Source organism: Tympanuchus pallidicinctus, unplaced genomic scaffold, assembly GCF_026119805.1.
Source record: "Tympanuchus pallidicinctus isolate F22 unplaced genomic scaffold, pur_lepc_1.0 scaffold7, whole genome shotgun sequence".
Lineage (NCBI taxonomy): Eukaryota > Metazoa > Chordata > Aves > Galliformes > Phasianidae > Tympanuchus > Tympanuchus pallidicinctus.
Window position 1 is genome coordinate 27,510,207 of NW_026294791.1, and position 9,434 is coordinate 27,519,640.

General features: G+C 41.7%; 1 pseudogene; it reads right to left on the reverse strand.

Annotated features, from left to right (window-relative positions):
- Positions 1–205: 205 nt before the first annotated feature.
- LOC128072701 (uncharacterized) lies at positions 206–1,520 on the reverse strand (annotated as a pseudogene).
- Positions 1,521–9,434: the final 7,914 nt, after the last annotated feature.

Consider the following 9,434-nt stretch of genomic DNA (forward strand, 5'->3'; position numbering starts at 1 on the left):
TTAGGGAAACTGGCCTCAGGTTATCTGAGTCAGTCACACAGACTGGGAGGTAAAAGTGTTTCCCTCGCTTATCAGCCACTGGATCGTGACTTGCATAATTGGCAAGAGCGATGAGACCTTTGGACAGAAGTTGTCAAATCAAGAATCTGGTTTCCCTTTGTTGTGAGCTTTCTAATGCATCCACCCTTCATCGCCCCCACCCCGCTCACTTGGGGAGGGGCAAAGACATCAGTTTCCTAATGGCTTGGAGAGCCGTTCTCTCGGGAGAGGCCCTAGGACCTGGGGCTTTGCTTTCCTCAAGATTCTTGAGCTTTTGTTCTGGACACCAGTTAACTAATTTCTCTAACCCTACTGTGGCTACTCCATTCATCAGATCTTGTGGAATGCTCTTTTGCCAGCCCAGTATCCAGAGACAATTACATTTATGATCAATATTTCGCCTACCTGTTTTTACTGACAATGAAACCCTTCCAGTCCCACTGAGCTTTGGGCTAGGTGTCCTGGAGACAAGGCTGACTGCTGCAAGTCTTACTTCCCTTGGGTCAAATTTACTGGAGGAAGAAACCACCGACCCATATTCTCTTTCATAGTTAATTAACTCTTGGGCAACCTCCCCCCACATCCATATGTCCCCTGACTGCAGATGTTTAGAGGTTACAGTTCCTTCTAACACTGCCTGGGTTCTCTCTCCCTGACACATAGCTTGTATCTTTCCTTGCAGTTGTATGCCTATGTGTTTCACTGATTATGGAAGCCCACTAATTAAAGCAATCATTCTCTCAGGATCAACAGGCATCATCATGGTGTGGCTGCAGCTTTCTATCATACATCATTTGGAGACAAGCAGCCTTTTGAACACTCTCTACTAACTGATCAACTGTCCCAGTAATAGCAAGAGGATCTCCTTTTTCTAGAGGATTGAGGCCACCTGCCCAATAGGTAGCCCTCTGCATTAAGGACCATGGAGCATGATTGTTGCCAGTGGTTAAAAATACTCCTGGTCCTCAGTAACTTTCTGTTTCCTTTTCCATTGGCAGAATCTGGTCTCCACCAGTGACACTAACCTTCTGTACATACTCTGTTTCTGATTCCTTTGGAGAGCAGCTGAAATCTTTTTTCAATTTTGCTAGTTCAGTGGCTGAGAAGGGAATTTCTTTGACATTCATTTGAGGATCTAGATCCTCACTGTTATCGAATGTATATTTGGTTTTTATCAAAGGGTGCATTTGGGCTGGAGAGGCCTCTAATTTGTCTAGCCTTGCCTTTGTTTCTTTTGATCCTTCTAGAGGGTAGGTATTTTCTTGAGGCAAAATGCGGGCAACAGAATTGCTATTATCTTTATACCTTAACTGCTCCTTCAGAGCCCCTAGTAAGAGAGCTGCATCACGCTTTTCATTTTCTAATTGCCTTTTGAGTTCCTGCAGTGTCTTGACCAATTCCTGCAGTGACTCTATAGTTTGGATATAGCTATTATGGACTAAATGAACTGGATGTGTGGGAATGGAATGTTGTTTCTGCATTAGATAGGGCAATTGATCTGAAGAAGTAGAACATGATGTATTTGTATTCTGTAACTTATCCTTAGAAATAGTTGATGTAAAAAGTTGGAGTACCGTATATGTTAGTAACTAACATATACATAACATATACATAACTAACTGCAATAGTTTTTAAATGTTCCAAATAATGTGGGTATACTATTAGGGACTAGAAAACATATTGTAAGGTTGTTCTGTTAGGATAGGAGACTCCCAGCAAAAGAAAAACAGATTTAACAAACATCAAAGAAGCCAGGGCCTCTATACAAGGTTGGACTGTTTCACTCTGTGGGAAGGTTAGGATGCAACGGCAGGCATCCAGGTTAGGATGCAACGGCAAGCATCCAGATACTCCCCTCTGTCCTCCTTCCAAGCTTATCTCCCCTTATGAAAGGGAGGACAAACAGATGTCCAGAAACAATGACCAAATGTGGAGTGTTAGAAGTTAATTAAATAATTAGAGGTTTATGCTTAGCCAGCAAAGATTTATGTTTATCCAGTATGTTTAGTGAAGCGTTGAGAAGGTTATGACCCTGCAGTACTCAGACAATGAGAAACTAGGGGAGAAAGAAACAAGCATCGAGTACTAGGGCATAAAAGATGTAACACAGTTTTCTGGGCGCTCTCCTGCTTGCAGGGGGCCTGCCAATGCAAGTATGAATAAAATCTGCTTTATCAGAGATACCATCCTGATAAATTGTTTAGATATTTCCAACAGATGGACAATTTAGAGAGATGGTCCACAGACTACAGGAATGAAATCTGTGTGCATTTATCAAAAGCCAGGACAGGTGATGATAGTTCACTGAGATATACGGGAAAGTATGGGACCTCAGAATGATATAAATGATATGGAATGTGCTGGTTTCAGCAGGGACAGAGTTGATTTTCCCTTCATAGAGCTTGGTAGGATGCTGTGCTTTGGCTTTAGGAGAAAAACAATGTTGATAACACACTGATGTTTTAGTTGTTGCTGAGCAGTGCTGTACAGAGCCAAATGTTTCAGTTTCTTACCTTCTTGTTCTGTTCTGTCAGCAAGAGGGCTGAGGAGGAGCAAGGAGCTTGGAGGGGACAGAATCACAGAATCACAGAATCACAGAATCACCCGGGTTGGAAGGGACCTCAAGGATCATGTAGTTCCAACTCCCCTGCCTAGCAGGGCCACCAAACATACACATTCAGATCAGGTTGCCCAGGACCCCGTCCAACCTGGCCTTGAACACGTCCAAGGACGGGGCATCCACAACCTCCCTGGGCAGCCCGTTCCAGGGCCTAACTACTCTCCTTGTGAAGAACTTCCCCCTAACATCCAACCTAAATCTTTCCTCCTTCAACTTGGATCCATTTCCCCTAGTCCTGCTGTTATCAGCCCTTCTGAAGAGTTTACTCCCCTCCTGGGTGTAGGTTCCCTTCAGGTATTGATAGGCTGCAATGAGGTCACCCCGCAGCCTTCTCTTCTCCAAGCTGAACAAGCCCAACTCCCTCAGCCTGTCCTCATAGGGGAGGTGCTCCAGCCCCCTGATCATCTTAGTCGCCCTCCTCTGGACCCTTTCCAAGATCTCTATGTCTTTCTTGTACTGAGGGCTCCAAACCTGGACACAGTACTCCAGGTGGGGCCTCACAAGAGCCGAGTAGAGAGGGACAATCACCTCCCTGTCCCTGCTGACCACCCCTCTCTTGATGGAGCCCAGGATCCCATTTGCCTTTCGAGCTGCCAGAGCGCACTGCTGGCTCATGTTCAGTCTCTCGTCCATCAGGACCCCGAGGTCCTTCTCTGCCGAGCTGCTCTCAAGGACCACTCCTCCCAGCCTGTACGGGTGCCTGGGGTTCTTCCGGCCCAAATGCAAAACCTTGCACTTTGCCGTGTTGAACCTCATTAGGTTCACTCGAGCCCAGCCCTCAAGCCTGTCGAGGTCCCTCTGAATGACATCCCTTCCTTCCACCGTATCAACCGCACCACTCAGCTTGGTGTCGTCAGCAAACTTGCTGAGGGTGCACTCAATTCCCTCATCGATGTCATTAATAAAAATGTTAAAGAGCACCGGTCCCAAGACAGACCCTTGGGGGACACCACTTGTTACCGGCCTCCACCTGGACATAGAGCCATTGACCACCACCCTCTGTCTGCGGCCTTTCAACCAATTGCTTATCCATCGGGTCGTCCACCCATCAAATCCACTTCCCTCCAATTTGGAGATGAGGATGTGGTGGGGGACCATGTCAAAGGCCTTGCTCAGGTCCAGGTAAATTACATCGGTCGCCTTCCCTTCGTCCACCAATGCCGTCACTCCATCATAGAAGGCCACAAGATTAGTCAGGCATGACCTTCCCTTGGTGAAGCCGTGCTGGCTGTCTCGGATCACATGCTCATTCTTTATGTGATCGAGCATGTTGTCCAGGAGGATCTGTTCCATCATCTTCCCAGGCACGGAGGTGAGACTCACCGGCCTGTAGTTCCCCGGGTCCTCCCTGCTCCCCTTCTTGTATATGGGAGTGACGTGACCCTTCCTCCAGTCATCCGGGACCTCACCTGACAGCCACGACTTCTCAAATATGATGGAGAGCGGCTCGGCAACCACCTCAGCCAGCTCCTTCAGGACCCTGGGATGCACGCCTTCTGGCCCCATAGACTTGTATTCATTCAGTCTAAGGAGGCACTCTCGGACTTGCTCTGCCCTTACAGTGGGGAGGGATTTACCTCCTTGGTCCCCACATAGAGGTCTAAACAGGCCACAAGGATAGATAATCCACACTGTACGACATCATGGAAAAAAACCTCAAAACTGAGGGGTTTGGCTGAGATGGGCAACCACTGCTTTGGGAGAGACTGGCAGATGGCAATTGCTTGTGCATCATTCGTTGTGTAAATAGACATATGTATGTATTATTATCACTACTGTTATTTCTCTCTTATTTTTTCTATCTTAATAAACATCTTTTGAGATAAAAGCGGTTGAGATAACCAAATCTTTTTTCTTTTTTTTTTTTGCCAATTCTCTCCCCCATTCCACTGGGAGGTCAGAACGGTTGTGTGGTGTCTAGCTGCCTGACTGGTTAAACCTCAATAACCATGTTATTAATATTCATAGGTTCAATTTCTTGAAGAATATAAACATTACATACGATATGATCCCACAGTCTTCTGTCTGTGTCTAGGGGAACATTTTTAAAACCAAGATAGGCTTAAATAGGACCTTTCTACTGTCATCTATACTACTGTTCTCTTCCAGAAATAATGTATTTGTGTGAGAAAAAACTAAACAAAACAAAACAAAACACACACACACAACAAAACAACAAAATTAACATTCTTCATTGCTTTCTTTCTTCTTATTTTGAATTATATTTTTTTTTGGCTGAATTAAAATGGAAACTTCAAGAAAGATTACTGGAATTGCATGACTGTGCATTGTTCACTAAGAGTAGCTTCTTTTTTTTTCCCAAAAGGATGTCCTGACATTTACAATCAGACAAAGCTTAAAATAAATACATAGAACAGGCAAAATTTTCCTGGTGGTAGTTTGTTTCTTTTAAGTGGAAACAACAGAGACACTAAGAGTTTAAAATTCATAAATGCATATTGATGCCTTAGAAGTTATTTCTAAAAGAAAAGGAATAGAGTGTAGTAAACATTAAGCAGCACACAGCACATATGTCTACCAACAAGTTCTGTTTTTTTTTTTAAAGGGAGCACATTCAAGTCCTTGCTTCTGTTCAAATAAGTGAATTCCCATATTTGGACTTAAAATTTGCTGTCATGCAAGCACTAACATTTTGGTTGAATTATGTAGATGTATGAGCAAACAATTCTCCAAAAATTACTGCCATGTCTACTTTGCTGTCAAATTTATGTCTTCATATAAATATTTTACGTTTTATATACACTTCAATTATTCCACATATTATGCTATTATACATTTACATTTATATACATTTACTATTTACATTTTATAGAAGACAAAAATCCAGGGACACTATTTCCTATTTCCTATATAGGAAATAAATCCAGTGACACTATATTTCCTATTAATAGAAAAAATGCCAATATAGGCATCTGAAACTATTGTGGTTTTTACCCGAAATAAGCTTTTAAGTAATATATCTGAACAAATTTCCAGGAGAAAAAAAAAAAAAAGCATTTTTTCCAAAACACAGGAGAGTGTGCTGGCAGGATTTTAACTACCAACCCTGTTGGTCTTAATGTATACCTTGAGTAAGGTTTTCGCTCTAGTGCCATGGCTATTCAGGAGAGATGTGTGTGTCACGGGGCTGCCTACCTGCACTCCACCATGCTGCTCTCTCACTCTCCCTTGTTAAAGGAACAGGAGTGAAATTACAATGAAAAAGAGCTTCAGTTGAGATGAGGACAGGAGATCTCTCACTGACGACCATCATATACAAAACAGACTCAAGTTGGGGACATGAATGTAAGTTACTGCCTGTTAATAGCAGACTAGAGCACTGATGAACTAAAAGCAAACTAAAAGCATTTTCCCATTCACTCATTCTCTTCCAAGTCCTCCCCCTAAGTGGAGGCTGTGGTCAGTCCCTAACTGACTGTGGTCAGGCTGTGGTCAGTCCCTAAAGCTCAACACTTTCTCTCACGCTGCCCCACACAGGGTCCCTCTCATGGCTGCCATCTTTTCTAAACCAATCTCTCATGGGCTTCCCACAGGCTGCAGCTCTTCAAGCACTGCTCTAAAATGGCTCCGCACCCTGGAGTCCATCTTGTAGAAACTGCCCCATGGGCAGCACTTCTCCCAGAGTTTCAACATGGCACGCTCCTCTTCAAGAGCAGCAGCTCGCCCAGCCCTCCTGCCCCACCATGGCCCCTCTCCACGGCTGCAGCTCCAGTCCTGGGCCGCTCCTGTGGGCACAACATGGCTGCGGTCTCCTGCAGGGTGCTCCTACCACAGGCTGCTCCATGGCTGCAATGGAGATCTGCTCCGTGTGGTGTCCGCAGGGGACAGCCTGTTATGTGTCTCCTGCTTTCCTCTTCCCTTGAAACAGAAGGTGAGTTATCTAAATAGACTGTTCATATCCTTGTTCATCTTCCCCAGTGATTGCCACTTCCTACAGCTTCTTCACGTGGTCCCTCTGCACCCTGACCGCAGCACAGCTCTCTGAGATGAGGCCACACCAAATATCCTTCAAACAGCACCTGGTCAACCACATCCTCTCTTGGGATGTGCTTCTAGGTTAAAATCTACTATGTGCTAAGGGCATACTTTTTCTCCAGCCTGTGGTGGTCACAACACATGGCACATCTTCATGCTATGTAGCTTTCAGCAGAGTTGCTGCAAGCACTGCTGAAGGCTACACGCTGTCTTTCCTTGCTGCCTTCATCTGCCTGGTTATCTATCTCTTCACCAGCTGATTGCTGAATGAGGGTTTGAGACCCACCAGTACCATCTGTGGATAAAAGGTGTAGCCTCTTCCAGCCAGCCAGGAGCAAGCTATCACGTAGAGCAGCCACGAGGATTCTCCAAAGAAGTCTGGGAACAGCTACAACAATTGCTGTGGCTGTGTGTTGCTCCCAGTCTTAATAATCAGACTTAATGATCTTCTTAAAAATACCATGTTTGCAGTGCCTCTGAAATGAATCAATGTTTAACAAGGGCAAAAAGGGCTGCTTACTGCAAAATAAATACTTGCACAGAAAGATTAGGCATTTGTTTAGCAAGCTTAATTAAAAAGCTCTACTTGGATCTAAATTCCTTGATAAAGAAATAACCCGTTTTTCCAGTTATAGCTTCCTTTTCTTTGTAAGTGGTGAGTAGATTCAAAGATCAAAAGGCCAATTCTCATATGCTATGTTAATTTAAAAGATATTTTAACATTCTGATAAGCACAGTTTTGGAATGCTTCATTTTGTTTGCCTCACTAGTCAATGAGCAAACTTAGGGTAATTAACCAAAGTGATATTTCAGTCAGTCTTTGCATTTAGATTGTGAACGTGTAAGTTTAAATAGGAAAAACAACATACACTAATGAATAAACGTCTGTCTACTGCATAATACAATGGAGAGGAAGATACTGTACTGCATTTGGATTTAGTCGTATAGAATTATGAAAATGGAAAGCATAAACAATATTCAAATGATGCTGAATTAAACTTCCCAGATTGAGCAGTGTTTATAACATTTTTCTGTGTATCTACGGAAGATGCTGAACTTTTCTGAACAAACTGGATTAGACTGGACTAAAATATCTCAGTCCTTTCGACATTGCAGTTCATAGTACTACTTGTATACAGTGTTTGTGTAACTACGAAGCATAAATTTATCTAAGCCATGTGACATGCAAAAGAATTAAAACAGAAAAATCCCCTTCATGACATGTGAATGGCTTGTCCCTTAATGTCTGACTCTTGATTTCAGGAATAAAGTGCTCAGATATTAATATACATGATAAATGGGGAAAATGTACTTAATATTAAAACTAAAAAGCTGTGGTGCAAATTGCAAACTATTAATAATAAGACATATTAAGAGAGATTTTCAACATAAGTTTACACATTACAAACATTTCAAAAAGCCTTTTTGCATGACATCCGTGAAGCAAATTAAAAAACAAATCTTGAACTGTAAAGTATATGAACTCAGCATTTGTGAAATAATTCTGCCTTTAAAATGCAACCACTGATATTACAATTACATTGCAATAAAATAAAAAAGAACTGCATCAGTAATATGCAGTAAAATAATTTAGATCTATATAAACACACTATGCTTCAAAATTATCAAGGGAACATTTAGACTGATTAAAGCTTCCCTTTTCCCACTGTTGTTTAATTATTTCTTTTTCAATTATGGAGCCTCACTAGGGTGAGAAAAAAGGGAAAAAAAGGAAAAAAATCCCACAACCTTTGCACTCTTAGTTTTTCTTGGAATACATTTTTTTTGGAAAATTAATTTAATTTGAGCATAATTAGTTTTATTTTCTTAGCGTAAGCTGTCAGTAGCATTTGGAGCTCACTTGTTTTCATTAGAAAAACAAATTTATGAAGGTTACGTATTTGGCACGAGTCCATTCAATTAAAAATAATGCAGACAAATTTCTGTATGTCTTAACACTGGAATACAGTACCTTCTCCTGTAGCAGATTCAAAGTTCTTGTCTAGCAAGCACTCTGTTATGCTAATCTGTACTCATGCAAAAAAACTGACTACCCAAATGATTTGATGATGCTTTGGTCAAATTCAAGTTTGCCTAATGTCAAATAGCATCCTCAAGAAATGTGAGAGAAAAAAAACAAACAAACCTCACAGACTAAGGCCTGGATCCAAAGTGGACTGTAGACAATATTTTCAATTTCTGTATTGGCCTTTGAATAATATCACAAATGGGAAATGCTTCCTATAGTGTTATTACAGGCAGTTTTTAGTATGTAATATTTTAAACCAGTGTTTACGAAAGAGAATGTTATCCTCTCAATAGAATCTAAAGTCTTGAAGAGGACTGTAGATTAAATTCATAATCAGCTGCATCACATTAGATACGTACTCAGGGAGATTTGTTCTTCTGAAGAACTTACACAGGACATACACACTGAATCAGAGAAATATGGCCTTGTAAAATTTCTTCAAAAATTTCATGTAAGCTTGCACTGGAACCAGAACCAAGAGATAGAATTTTTCAAAAATACATTATTCATGTACAAAGACCCCTCATGCCCCAAGGGTTATTTTGGATGTCAGAGGCTATTTTGTAGACATTCATACTACTGGAAATCACTAATGACTCCCAGTTTTACTGATCATAGCAATAGCTGGGAAGTCTACAACTTCAGGCAGTTAAGTCTATTATTATGTGTCATTTGCAAAATGTTTTACTTTCTTTATCAGATATCTAACCAGTAACATTTCATCTTTATATTATTCTATTCTAAATCTAA